Genomic DNA, 14,127 nt, shown 5'->3' on the forward strand with positions numbered 1-14,127 from the left:
TAAAAGCTCTCCCACAAAGCTATGGCTCTTTAGTTTCAGTTTGGTAACCCTGTATTTCATTCCCAACTTGTACACATTTTTTGCCCACGACTCTCCAGTATTCCCTTGTTCAGACTGATACAAAAATTCAGGATTACCAGTAGGCAGACAGTGAACCACAACATCAGCTCCTTCTTGCATGAACATTGGCATGACCTTGGGGGTGAAAGACCATAGTTCAGTGACAGAGCATCTTCTTTGCATACAGAAGGTCCCAGCTCCAAGCTTGTGCCATAGAACTCCCTACCGCCCACCTAGAATCCTGAAACGCCCACTAGTGGGCTGTAGGGACCAGGCTGACAACCCCTGATGCAGACAATTCTGATCAGGGTGCCAACTTGGGCCCCAGGTTATAGGTGCCCAATGGCATTCGCGATGTAATGTGACCTCGGTCCAGTATACCTGAAGGAGCGTCTCCACCCCCATCGTTCTGCCCGGACGCTGAGGTCCAGTGCTGAGGGCCTTCTGGCGGTTCCCTCATTGCGAGAAGCAAAGCTACATGGAACCAGGCAGAGGGCCTTCTCAGTAGTGGCACCTGCCCTGTGGAATGCCCTCCCATCAGATGTCAAAGAGATAAACAACTACCTGACATTCAGAAGACATCTGAAGGCAGCCCTATTCAGGGAAGTTTATAATGTGTGACATCTTAGTGTATTTTTGATCTTTGTTGTAAGCCACCCAGAGTGGCTGGGGAAACCCAGCCAGATGGGCGGGGTACAAATAAATAAATAATAATAATAATAATAATAATAATAATAATAATAATAATAATAATGCATAGCAGCACTTCTGAGGCCTGGCAGGGCCTCCAACGTGATCTCCGAGGCCTCGCAATACCTCCAACGTGACTTCTGGTTTGTACCAGAAGTTGCGACCTCCGATGTTGCCTCAGAGGTCTTGTTGCGCCTCCAAAGCGACTTTAAGTAGAAGTCACATCGGAGCTCGTGCAGTGGATGCCGAACACCCACAAAAAAGAAAATTCTGGGTGCCCAGGCACCTAGGGCCCCCCTTAGTTGGTGCCTATGGTACGGATCCAGACACAACCTTTGTGGCCTCACAAGGGTACTACCATCACTAAGGGAGAGAGACCTGCTGTACACATGACTTGGGAAGACAGGCGAACGAATATCATGTACTGGAAGAAGCAAAGATCACCAGTGTTGAAGCAATGATTCTTCAACATCAACTTCGTTGGACTGGTCATGTTGTATGGATGCCTGATGATCATTTTCCAAAGCAACTACTCTATTCCAAACTTAAAAATGGAAAGTGTAATGCTGGTGGTCAACAAAAGAGGTTTAAAGACTGTCTCAAGGCAAATCTTTAAAAATGTAGTATAAACATATTGACAGCTGGGGAAACACTGGCCTGTGAGCACTCCAGTTGGAGAATAGCCTTTACCAAAGGTGTCATGGACTTTGAAGACACTCGAACTCAGGACGCAAGGGAGAAACGTGCTAAGAGGAAGGCACGTTTGGCAAACCTTCACCATGATCAACTCCTGCCTGGAAACCAATGTCCCCACTGTGGAAGGACGTGTGGATCCAGAAGTGGCCTCCACAGTCACTTATGGACTCATTGTTAAAACCGTGTTCATGGAAGACAATCTTACTCGGCTACGAGTGATCACCATAAGAAGATAGCCTCTGTAGACACGACGTTTAGGGACTAATGACGTCAGTGCTCAGGATGCTTTGCCAACCCCTAAAGTGAAGTGCAACGGTATTTGATATCCTACACCCTGATGACAGTACGGTCAGAACAAGAGGTTCGTTCATTTTATTTGTGTTTTAGTGCCATGGAGTTTAATGCTAAATGAAGACATTCACAGTTTTGTCTCCTAAGCTATTAATCATCAGGGTGTAACCACACAGGCTAAGAAATTTGGAAGCATTCCAGATTTTCTCCACCCATCTGTAGCATATTACGTTTAAAAAGGTATCATATTTTTCAAAAAATAAAATCGCAATAGATTTATTGCAGAGGGCAAGCTGTTCCATCAATCTGCTCTGGCCTCCTTAAAAATTGTTCTGTAAAAGTGGCTTTTATCGTGTGTACTAAAGTTTCCCTCCTTGATCCATGCTCCATGGCAGGTGATAGAATGAAAATTGTTCTGTGCTGGTCTTGCATGTCCACTGACTGCCCACTGGCCCTCTTTGCCCTGGGCTGAAGGTCAAGACAAAACCAACTATTCTAATCAATTCCATGTCTGCAGGGGGACTCATAGTGGTCAACACCTTGAAGGTCTGAAGGGAAGAGTTACATTTGTCAGTCAAATGGGGATAAATAAGTGGCATGCATTGCTGAATCACGATGGTTCTCAGCTCATGTCTACTGTGTGTGCTGTTCTTGTGCAATCCCTGTATTTTGTGAAAAAGGAAATACACCCGTATTTGTAAATACAAATAAACAAATATATGCTTGGGTCCACTCTCCACCACACAGGCTGCCAAAGCTCATTGGCTCCTAATTTGTACAGTGGTACCTCGGGTTAAGAACTTAATTCGTTCTGGAGGTCTGTTCTTAACCTGAGGTACCACTTTAGCTAATGGGGCCTCCTGCTGCTGCCATGCCACCGGAGCACAATTTCTGTTCTCATCCTGAAGCAAAGTTCTTAATCCGAGGTACTATTTCTGGGTTAGCGGAGTCTGTAACCTGAAGCGTATGTAACCTGAAGCGTATGTAACCCGAGGCACCACTGTACAGATATTATCAGTATATGCTGGGACCCATAGTGACTGGGAAAAGCCTAGCAAGACCCTAGTTTTCCTGGGGGAGTTTTCTTGAGCGAAATATTTGGAACACAGCCATGCAGCTTCGCTCCACTCTGTTCACTCAGTGAGGGGATTCAAATAAGTGAGTATCTTATATTTCCATCCTTCTTCCCACCCTGGCTTGGCTCTGCCTCCTTCCACTTCTTAAAATGTGCTTATCACACAGCTCCACTCTTCACTAGACTAGCTTAATATCCAGATTCTCAGAAGCTTCCAGATGTATCCAAACATGCAGGTTCATTGTCCAACCATCGCACTGTGAAGAGAGCCAGTGTGGTGTAGTGGTTAAGAGCGGTAGACTCGTACTCTGGTGAACCGGGTTCGCATCCCCGCTTGTCCACATGCAGCTGCTGGGTGACCTTGGGCCAGTCACACTTCTCTGAAGTCTCTCAGCCTCACTCACCTCACAGAGTGTTTGTTGTGGGGGAGGAAGGGAAAGGAGATTGTTGGCCATTTTGAGACTCCTTCAGGTACTGATAAAGCGGGATATCAAATCCAAACTCTTCCTCTTCTTCTTGTCTGAAACAGCCTTCATGGGCAGATCTTTCCTGTCACCTCATGACAATTTTAAGTGAAGCCACTGCCAATCATCAGGTTAAAGAGTGATGTTCTGGCCATCCAGATTCTCAAAAGTTTGGGAACTCAAGTTGGGGGGGGGATCTTATTCCCTATCTCAAATTATTTCTCCAAAGCTTAATGGTAAAGATAAAGGTACCGCTGACCATTAGGTCCAGTCGCGGACAACTCTGGGGTTGCGGCGCTCATCTCGCTCTATAGGCCGAGGGAGCCAGCGGTTGTCCATAGACAGCTTCTGGGTCATGTGGCCAGCATGACTAAGCCACTTCTGGTGAACCAGAGCAGCACATGGAAATGCCGTTTACCTTCCCGCTGGAGCAGTACCTATTTATCTATTTGCACTTGACATGCTTTTGAACTGCTAGGTGGGCAAGAGCTGGGACCAAACAACGGGAGCTCACCCTGTCGCGGGGATTTGAACCGCTGACCTTCTGATCGGCAAGCCCTTGGCTCTGTGTTTTAGACCACAGTGCCACCTGCACCACTCCACGTGAATAGGAGCTCATTTTTTGAATACAATGGTATCTCGGTTTTCGAGCGTCTCGGAAGCCAAATGTTTCGGTTTCCAAACGCCGAAAACTGGGAAGTAAATGCTTCCGTTTTCAAACACACCTCTGAAGTCAAACGGCTTGTGCGTTTTTCAATTTTCTCAATTGAACTTACTGCCGGACCTTTGTGCCTCAGTTTTTGAACGTTTTGGAAGTCGAACGATCTTCCGGAACAGATTACGTTCGAGAACCGAGGTACCACTGTAATAAGAATTATATGTCACCAGGTTGGGGGGGGGGCATGAGGCTTTTAGAGATGCTTAGGTGGGGCATGGCCAAAAATAAAATAGGGTTGGGAACCACTGGCCTATCCAGAGGAGGACACACAGCTGAATTCATCCAGGTGCAATTTCCCCCACGTCCGCTACAGAAACCATGTCGCAAGGAAGACGGAGCTGTTTTGCCAACGGTGTTCCTAAAGACCACAGGGGATTTGACAGCGCCTTCATTATGCTGCGTGAGCCTGGTCCTGCCCCTCTCCTCATTTCCTTCCCTGCGAAACACCCCCCATATGTTCTCCTAACCAGCAGCAGGTGTGCTCCATTACTGCCTTCGCACGGTGGGAGGCTGGTTCCCCCACTGCGGCTCTCAGCTTGCAGAGACGGGGAGTCCCAGGGCCCTCACACTTTGCTCGCAATGCCAGAGGGAAAAGCGATGCCAGCACACTCCGGGAGAATTCCAGCGTGGAAGCTGCTTTGCGCAGACCTCTGAGGAATACTGCCGGGAAACCGCTAACACTGTAAATTGTCTCAAATACTCACTTAACGTATTTAAAGAGCAATTATGGTATGTTAAATGAACACCAATCAACTGTAAAAACAGCAGTTACAGGGGTTTAATAGGTATATAAAGGAGAAACCCTCGCTACCCTTCAATTAATTCTAAATCACACAAGAAGTGTAACTCGAATGCTTATTGCTTATTAATACATAAAACATGTGTGGCATGTTAAAACATTTAATTAGCATTTTAATAGCAAGCCGAACATTAAATATCAAATTATTGCGAAAGCACTTGTTGATCTATTTAATCAGCGTGCTAATAGACCTATCACATGCGGTGCAAAGGTCAGTCTGGAGGACTTGCTCCACGCTGGTATTTAGATGCCCCCATCGTTGCTCTTCCCATCGGTGTTTACGTCAAAGCCTGGTTCGGGGCAACCTTATCTCTGAGATGAGTCTGATTGGCTACATGGCTGACTCGCACTAGAAAATGACTGTCAGGTGTCAGTGGCAGACCTTGGGCTCTCAAATTTCAGCGGCTCCTTGGGCAATGCTAAAATTTGATGCCCCCACCTCTCTCGCTCCATTCCGCAGCATTGGTTGGTGCCCCTGCAGCGTGGTGCCCAGTATGACTGCAGCGGTTGTGCCCCTACAAAAAACGCCTCTGCAGGTGCACTGTTAGCCAGGAGCTATGGTTTCATGTGAGATCAAAGCTCTGCTTATACAAAAATTGTTTCTCAATTTGATCCTTTCACATGGTTTTGTACGTACAGTGGTACCTCGGGTTACATACACTTCAGGTTACTTACGTTTCAGGTTACAGACTCCGCTAACCCAGAAATAGTGCTTCAGGTTATGAACCTTGCTTCAGGATGAGAACAGAAATCGTACTCCAGCAGCGCAGTGGCAGCAGGAGGCCCCATTAGCTAAAGTGGTGCTTCAGGTTAAGAACAGTTTCAGGTTAAGAACGGACCTCAGGAACGAATTAAGTACTTAACCCGAGGTACCACTGTATCATGGTATTTTATGCATCATGACTTGCTGTTATTTTTATTGATCATAGCTTAGTAATAATTTATTATCATTGTTAAGAGTGAATTTCTGTTTAATTACTATTTGCCGGTTTTTTGAGAGTTAATTTTATTTTGTGCTATTCTAATAGATTATTGAATATTAGTTTATTTGACATAAGTCGTTCCATTTTAGAGTCATGCTTTATTACGATTTTTTTTATTGGCTCTGATATGGTGTATTTTCTTTGTTGTGTATTTTGTTGCTGTAAACCAGTAATATAGAAAGGCGGTATGCAAATTAAAAGTGAAATGAAGTGGAGCTCATCACAAAGGGTGGATCTACACACAGGGGGGAAAAACCCGCTATAAATAAATCAGTAATTAAATCGTTAGATCAAAAGGAAAAAAACACTATGTAAAAATTGCTTAGAATTTCCCCCCTCTCTGGCGCCATCTGGTGTTGCATATTCAAATTCAAAATGTTTTTTGACAGCTTTGTGCCACCTAAGCTAGCTTGCTGTCCTTAGGTGTGTTGAAGGAAGAGTTACCTGTCGTTCTGACTGGCTTCTATACGCAGAATTGGAGGGGGATGCAAAAAGCACTTTTGGTCACTCGTGCCACCTACGTTTCCCTGAACAGGGCTGAGTCCAGGAGTGTTAAAGGTAAAGGGACCCCTGACCATTAAGTCCAGTTGTGACCGACTCTGGGGTTGCGGTGCTCATCTCACTCTATAGGCTGAGGGAGCCAGCGGTTGTCCACAGACAGTTTTTCCAGGTCATGTAGCCAGCATGACTAAGCCGCTTCTGGCGAACCAGAGCAGCGCACAGAAACACCATTTACCTTCCCACCAGAGCGGTACCTATTTATCTACTTGCACTTTGACGTGCTTTTGAACTGCTAGGTTGGCAGGAGCTGGGACCAAGTGACAGGAGCTCACCCTGTTGCAGGGATCTGAACCGCCGACCTTCTGATCGGCAAGTCCTAGGCTCTGTGGTTTAACCCAGAGCGCCACCCACGACCCAGGAGTGTTATTGCATGGCAAATCATGTGCTACATATGCCAAAATCCAAATAAACAGATATCTCAACAACTTCTCCAGATTAACTTTCAGCTTGCTTGTCTCCATCTAACCCCAAACTACCCCCAGACACCTGCTCAGAGTTTCCACTTTCTCCTTGGGGTTAAAAGCTGGAACAGAGACCCAGAGCTGCATGTGATCTCCACCCAAAACCCTGAGCACCTTCATGTAGATGTCAAAAAGGATCAAGGACCTTAAGACACACCCAAGACTAAGAGGTGGAACCAAAATCCCACAACACCCCCTTGTGGACCTTCTCCTCCAAATAGGATCATATTCATTGCAGCACTGGGTCCCAAAATGTCATTACAGAGAGCTGCACCAGAAGGAAACTATGAAAAGCCACCAAGAGGTTCAATAAAATCAGGAAGGTTGTCCATTTCCCAGTATAAGTCATTCACCACGGTTTCCTTGTCCATTTTTGCCCCAAAACTTGATGGCCCTTGTGGTCTCTTTCAACTCTATGTTTCTATGAAATGCAAGCCAGAAGACAGAGTGGAATGGATTTCAACCAACCTCCCCAAACCTCATGAAAAGATGCCAGGTTTCAGGAATGGGATGGGGAACAAACCCAGCCTTTATCTTTTGTGACTGCTCCACCTTAGCTACTAGGGATGCGGGTGGCACTGTGGGTTAAACCACAGAGCCTAGGACTTGCTGATCAGAAGGTCGGCTGTTCGAATCCCCGCGACGGGGTGAGCTCCCGTTTCTTGGTCCCTGCTCCTGCCAACCTAGCAGTTCGAAAGTACGTCAAAGTGCAAGTAGATAACTAGGTACCACTCCAGCGGGAAGGTAAACAGTGTTTCCGTGAACTGCTCTGGTTTGACAGAAGCGGCTTAATCATGCTGGCCACATGACCCGGAAGCTGTACGCCGGCTCCCTTGGCCAATAAAGTGAGATGAGCGCTGCAACCCCAGAGTCGGCCACGACTGGACCTAATGGTCAGGGTTCACTTTACCTTAGCTACTGTTTTAGAAGACTGTAAGGGCACTATCTGGCCAAAATTGGGGATTGTTGAACAAAGGGCTTGTGTACCGTAATTCACCCACTTCTTCATAATTCAAGCACTGACAACAAGCTTAACAAAGTAGGTGGCTTAGTTTCTTTCTGTGCACATGGCAAGAGATACAGAACATGACAGGAAGAAACTCTGTCAGTAAAGTTTCCTGTAGGATGCACCTCCCCTCAAAAAGAGCTGCACCCATCTAATTTCTGCCTGCCTTTAGTCTGTTGAAAGAGAAAGGAGCTCTGTCCATAGTTGCTGTGAAGGACAACGAATGTAATTCCTGGCCAGAGCTTCCCAGACTGGATGAGGCAATCTTTCCCTTAAGGCCCTGCTCTGACGAATGGAAGCTGACAGCTTGGATGGGATCCACTTGATTTTATCCAAAAACTGATCAGAATTTCCCCTCCCCCTAATCCAATTACTCTGTGGTGTAAATTAAATTAAGCTGCACAGTTATCAACAGCAGCAGCAACAACAACAAAAGTCACACTCCTGAGAGGAAGCATTAAGTTAATTGCTAATCGGTGCTGCCAGGTTGCAACCCTGGAAAAAGCATCCTGTCTGCTTAGCAGAATTTCTCAAGGCTTCCCCTTCCCCTCTGCTGCAGGCGGGAGTCAAAAGGACAGCTTTTCACAGGATCTCGCCTTGTGAAATGAGGCTGTGTTCTACATACAGCCAAAGACACTTTGCAACACCAATAAAGCTGCAACTACCCCATACATTTAAAGCACATTCTTTGCACGCACACACACCCCGGCCAAAGAACCTTGGGAATTGTAGTTTTGGGGTGCTGGGAATTGTAGTTCCCAGGATTCTTTGAGGAACACCATATATTCAAATGTGATTTAAACGAACGGTGTGGTTGCAATCTATGTCAAGGAGCAGCAGCTGAACGCACACACACACACCCCCGCCGCAGTCCCAATGTTGGTCTGGGGGTTATTGCTGTAATCTGATGTGTGTGTTTAAAACCACAAAGTGTAGATACCTGGGACTTTGCCAATATTTTACGAATGTAAAAAGGTAAAGGGACCCCTGACCATTAGGTCCAGTCGTGACTGACTCTGGGGTTGCGGCGCTCATCTCGCTTTCTTGGCCGAGGGAGCCGGCGTACAGCTTCCGGGTCATGTGGCCAGCATGACTAAGGCGCTTCTGGTGAACCAGAGTTTCCACACGGAAACGCCGTTTACCTTCCCGCCAGAGCAGTACCTATTTATCTACTTGCACTTTGAAGTGCTTTTGAACTGCTAGGTTGGCAGGAGCAGGGACCGAGCAACAGGAGCTCACCCCTTTGCGGGGATTCGAACCGCCAACCTTCTGATTGGCAAGTCCTAGGCTCTGTGGTTTAACCTACAGCGCCACCCATGTCCCCCTTTTACCAATGTAGTGCTGAGCATTAACGCTTTTGTCAGCTTAATGCTGGCTGTGTGAAACAAAAGGACTTCGATATAGAACTGAGATGGCTCAGTTGGTAGAGCAGGGTCCTGGGTTCGAGAACCATGTTGAGCAAAAGATTCCTGCATTTCAGAGGGTTAGACTACATGACCCTCATGGTCCCTTATGATTCTATGATTCTGCTTCACTGCAGTGACTTCCCCACACTTGTGCTAACTTGTCACAAGTAGAGATGGGAAGGCCTGGACAAAAACCGCAAAAATTGGGGGGACGGACAGGTTTTTTCCCCAGGCCTTCCCATCTCTAGTCACAACAATTGCTTTCTTTGGTAACCTACACCTTTCTCCTCAACCCCTTTGCCAAGCACACACACACACACACAAATCAGCAGACCACAGTAAAAAGAAAGAGGTAATTTGGGTGTCAGAGAAAGACTCATTTCTATAAGCACCCTGCTCCTCTACACCCCCTCCCACCCCAATCAGATTTCTGCTAATGTTGTCCTCAGATCTGTGCTACTCGTGTTTGTTTTGTGGTTATTTGAGAATCTCAAAGCCTCCTCTTTGCAGAATGCCTTTTGCATGAGAATCAAAACCATCACCTCTTCCCCAAGAACAAATTAGCCACTTGTACACAGAGTTCTGCCCCTGACTTGATTGATACCGTATGTAATTATGGTTTGCTCCTTGAATTCCGAGCGTGTAATAGCCCAGATTATTTCCCTAGAATAACTGTGATGTACAAGTGTCTAACTTTCTTGTAATTAGCCGGCACACATCTAATTGGGCATTAAAGATCTTTTGTGGATGTCATTTGCAGCTAGCCAGTTAGGACAAAGCGGCTTGGCATTTATAGAGCGACAGTGGGAGTACAAACTGCTTCACACGCCTTATCTCGGCGACGCTTACAAACAAGCCTACAAAATATTGTTTTATTATTATTTCTTCGTTGCAGATGCTCCTGCTTCAGAGAGACCGTGCCTTGCCTGAAGCCATATTCAGACATCATGGCATAGCCGAGATTTGATTGAAGTATGGTATAGTGGTTAGAGCTCTGGGGGGGAGGGGAACCCAGCCATGACACTCGCTTGGGGAACCCAGCAAATCCCCTCTCCCTCTCAACCTAACCCGCATCACAGGGTTGCCTGCAAGTATAAAGCTGGAAGGAGAGACCATGGACTCATCTTCAATGGTAGGTTGAAACGTTAAAAACACGTTATAAAAAGGTGACACCAGAGGGTGCTTGTAGAGCAGCAATCAGTCATCAATGCGAAATTGCACGGAGAGCTATATTATGGTTTTAAAAAGCGTTTTTGCAGACCAGTGTAGATCCAGCCTCTGTGCACCACCACTTTGAACTGTAGAGGTATAGAGGCAAGAAATAATTTGAATTGGGAGCTTCCTAGTTCACAACTCAATCTCTTAGCCTGCTTTGTTTTGGGGTTTCTTTTTAGCCTCTTGGTTCCCAAAGCTGGGGCAGAAGGAGCCACTTCCAGCTATAGTATAGTCCGTGCATGGAACGACATGTTATTTCATCAGGTGTAGGTTTCTTTGAAGCACCAAAGGTCCATGAATGAAATCCTTGAAAACCCAGGTTGCTGTCAATCAAGGGATCCTATTGACTTGTTGAATGTCAAGAATGCATCTGCTTCCTTTCATTTTGAAAAATAAGACACCTCCATAACAAAAATCAGTTGCACCACCATGGCGATTCAAGGGGTAAGGGAACTGGCAAATTGCAACTGCCTTTGAATTCTGTTGCCTGATTTTACCATAATGACAAGAGCTATTTTATTGGCTCGTGGGGCTAAATTGCACATTGCGTGCAACTCTGTAAGACAGCGCCAAGTTCTCCCGGGGAATGTGGACAGTCCCCTGCAACAGATGATGTTGTGTTCCTGTGCGTTGCAGCCTCCCACCCCTGCAAAGACGATGAAGTAGACAAGGGCTTGAACAAAACACAATGTGGTCATGCCAGAGCACACAGCAGATTAAATAATCTTGCACATTACAGGAGGGGAAAGATCACAACACAGGGCTGAAGTAGTTGTTTTTATTGAACTAGCCCATCGTCTCTGGTCACTGGCTGTGCTCTGGATGCTGCCAAGAGGGAGTTGGAGTACAGCAACATCTAGAGGACTCAGGGTTCCCCACACCTGCTCTCAAACTTGGGTCTCCAGCTGTTTTTGGACTACAATTCCCATTACTCCTGACCATTGGTTCTGCTAGCTAGGGATGATGGGCCTTGTAGTCCAAAAACAGCTGGAGGGCCAAGTCTGGGAAACACAGCATTAAGAGTGTGGGTGGGGAACCTGTGACCCACCAGTGCTGCTTGGACTACAGTTCCCATCATGCCTGACCACTGGCTATGGTGTCTGGGGATGATGGGAAATAAGAGCCAGAGAAGATCTGGAGGGTCACAGGTTCACCCACTCCTGTATCAGTGCTGAACTAGGACTTGGGACACCCACTTGGTGGGACGTGGGTGGTGCTGTGGGTTAAACCACAGAGCCTAGGACTTGCCAATCAGAAGGTCGGCGCTTCAAATCCCCACAATGGGGTGAGCTCCCGTTGCTCAGTCCCTGCTCCTGCCTACCTAGCAGTTTGAAAGCACGTCAAAGTGCAAGTAGATAAATAGGTACCGCTTTAGCGGGAAGGTAAACAGCATTTCCGTGCACTGCTCTGGTTCGCCAGAAGTGGCTTAGTCATGCTGGCCACATGACCCAGAAGGTGTACACCAGCTCCCTCAGCCAATAAAGCGAGATGAGCGCCGCAAGCCCAGAGTCGGTCATGACTGGACCTAATGGTCAGGGGTCCCTTTACCCTTTACCTAGGACTTGGGAGACCCAACTACAAATCTCCATTAACCCCCTAGGATCACCAGTTGATTTTGCGCCACTCCCTATAGATCTCCCAGACTCAGGAGGTGGTTGTGAAAGAGGGGGAGACCAGGTGATCCTTGGAGGAAAGATAGTATATAAATACATAAATACATGATTCTGTAAATCAGGGTTACAGCAAAAAAAACTCTCCATTTCTGTTTGCAACTGTGGTCTCTGTCCTACACACTTTCCCACCCTGCCGTCTCCTACCTACTTCCGATTCAGCTCGGTGGGAGAGAGCTCAATGGCCATTTCTTCACTGGTTTGTGCATTAGTTTAAGATGTTTCCTACACTTGGGTCTCCAGCTGTTTTTGGACTACAGTTCCAATCATGCCCAGCCTGCTGGCTAGGGATGAGATGGGAGTTGTAGTCTAAAAACAGCTGAAGGCCCAAGTTGGGGAAAACCCTGGTTTAAGGGTCATTTTATCTATTGCCCTTAAACTGTTTTGAGGTCTTGCAAGGAGAATGGGGTTGTTTTAAAAAGGAAACAACCCCCTTTTGGCCAAGAAGGTGGAAGCACGGCCCTACCATTGGGCAAAGTGAGGCAACTACCTCAGGAAGATTGTGAAGTGCAGTATTCCCCTAGAATAACCTGTGACCCTGAGGTCCTAGGGATGAAGCAAGATTCAACCATCAGCCTAGACACCTACAATATGTGGAATGGGCAGGGGGAGAGAGCATCCTGTCCTTTGTCTCAGGCGGCAAAACGTCATGGGTTGGCCTTGGATCAAAGCAATCCTTCCCATGCCCATCTTGTGACAGTTTCCTTTACTTTGGACAGGTTTTCAGCAATTAACTGCCAATACAATGGTACCTTGGGTTAAGTACTTAATTCGTTCCGGAGGTTTGTTCTTAACCTGAAACTGTTCTTAACCTGAAGCACCACTTTAGCTAATGGGGCCTCCTACTGCTGCCGCGCCGCTGGAGCACGATTTCTGTTCTCATCCTGAAGCAAAGTTCTTAACCTGAAGCACTATTTCTGGGTTAGTGGAGTCTGTAACCTGAAGCGTATGTAACCCGAGGTACCACTGTAACTGTAACTTGGGTGTTAAAGTTAATTTAGATTGAACCATACATACACTCGCTTTTGAAAAGTCTTTATTTGTTTTCTTTTGCCTTAAAAAAAGTTATCAGTGCAACATTTCAGAACTTCCACTCCTTGTACCACCAAACACTGAGCAGTAGTTAATTGTAATTAGGAAATACTGAGTTCTGAAGCCAGTGGGTTATCATTTCGCTATTTATTTCCTTCTGTCAAACTCTGAAAAAGTCCTCTGTATAAATTAAACAAATGGGAAAAAAAATGTTATTCTCAATCCTAGGTCATCATTACAGCCAACAGAATTATAATAATGCATCTAAAATGTGTGTCCACAATATATCAAGGTATACATTTGGGAAGGGAGGGGGGGGACACAAGAAAAAAAATATGACATTCTAGACTTGTTAAAAAGGATAATGGTCCCATATATTTATTAACAGGTTAGCAAAAAACAAAACAAAACAAATCCAATGGATTACAATATTTACATGTTATTTGAAAAATAAAGTAGTGATAAAAGCATGTCACAATCATTTATTTTTTATTTTTTTTCATCTTTTTCATTTTTGGTAACCATTACAAAACACCCAATCCAGGTATGGAACTGTTTAAATACATTTGAAATGAGGCCAATTAAAAAGAAAACATTCAGACACAAAATGTGTATTTATACTTGTCCTTCCAATGTGTTTTCCACATGACTCTCCCTCCCTCCAAATAAAAAGTAGAAAACAAAAATAAAAATCCACCCCACAAAGTATGAATCCTCAAAATCAAAACACCATGCTTTTCGAGTAGCACTTATTCCACAAATGCAATAGTATTATTCTTTTCTTTTTTGCACCATCAATTTGATGAGAAGTTCTGTTGGATACTGACTTCTCAGCAACTTCCTGTCTCCCAACCCCCCTAACCCCACCCCATACCCCCCCCGGTTTAAAAAAGCGCCAAACAAAAAATGAAAAAGAAAAAGAGAACCAAAACAACCCAAAGAGACACATGCATTTCTAAAACTAGGTTTCAGTCAAGTACTTTCTACTTTTTGGATAGAA

At 45.7% G+C, this 14,127-nt stretch overlaps 2 long non-coding RNA genes across 2 annotated transcripts in view; one reads left to right on the plus strand and one right to left on the minus strand.

Moving 5' to 3' along the window:
* The window catches only part of LOC309332553, a 73,075-nt gene extending 60,008 nt beyond the window's left edge, over positions 1 to 13,067 (minus strand). Inside the window, exon 1 of the long non-coding RNA XR_014152169.1 lies at positions 12,891 to 13,067. This is a non-coding gene — a long non-coding RNA (uncharacterized lncRNA). The remainder of the gene's footprint in view (positions 1 to 12,890) is intronic.
* The window catches only part of LOC309332611, a 311,558-nt gene that overhangs the window by 12,460 nt on the left and 284,971 nt on the right, over positions 1 to 14,127 (plus strand). The gene's annotated exons all lie outside the window — the stretch shown is intronic.

The sequence above is a fragment of the Podarcis erhardii genome (genome assembly GCF_964252035.2).
Source record: "Podarcis erhardii genome assembly, chromosome: 17".
NCBI lineage: Eukaryota > Metazoa > Chordata > Lepidosauria > Squamata > Lacertidae > Podarcis > Podarcis erhardii.